Source organism: Wasmannia auropunctata, unplaced genomic scaffold (genome assembly GCF_000956235.1).
Source record: "Wasmannia auropunctata unplaced genomic scaffold, wasmannia.A_1.0 LD336076.1, whole genome shotgun sequence".
NCBI classification, from domain to species: Eukaryota; Metazoa; Arthropoda; class Insecta; order Hymenoptera; family Formicidae; genus Wasmannia; species Wasmannia auropunctata.
The window spans coordinates 5,446,159-5,446,792 of NW_012026814.1; positions in this window are offsets into that span (position 1 = coordinate 5,446,159).

A 634-nucleotide genomic window follows, 5' to 3' on the forward strand; every position below is an offset into this window, starting at 1 on the left:
TTAACATTTACCTAAAAATCAAACATTATATTTTTGGCTGATTAGCTCAAGGTCCGTAGATAGACGCCACGTACCTGTCGTCGCGTCTATCTATGGATCTTTGATCAGCTGAGCGTTGTGGTCGCCATTTTGGATCCAAACAGCTCGAAGTGCAGCGGAAGACCTGAGATGGTGTTGCTACCGACGCGTCATTTACCGACCTTGGTGGCAAGTAATGACAGCCCGCTGCTCGCTGTCCGTTCGCTTACAAACCTTGGAAATCGCGCGAGATTTGGTAAGTGCAATCTAGAGTCCTAGATTATTAGAGAAGCGCGACCGGTGTTACGAGTCCTGATTGGACTCGCAAATGGCCAATCATAAGATTGATTTATCGCTATTATAAATGGATGCCGAATAAATCAATCTTATTATTGGCCATTCGACGCCATTTTTAATATTTTCTAGTACTTTTGCGATACTGCCATAAGCCGGTCGCGCTTCTCTGATAATCTAGGACTCTAGTGCAATCTTGCATTATCTTTTTTTACAGTCTCATTTATGTATCAGCTCGTAATTGCATGTAGAAATTGTTTCTTATTTTTCATTATTTTTTATGTTTCGACTAATTTTTATCTTTTCGTCCTATTTTAAATGT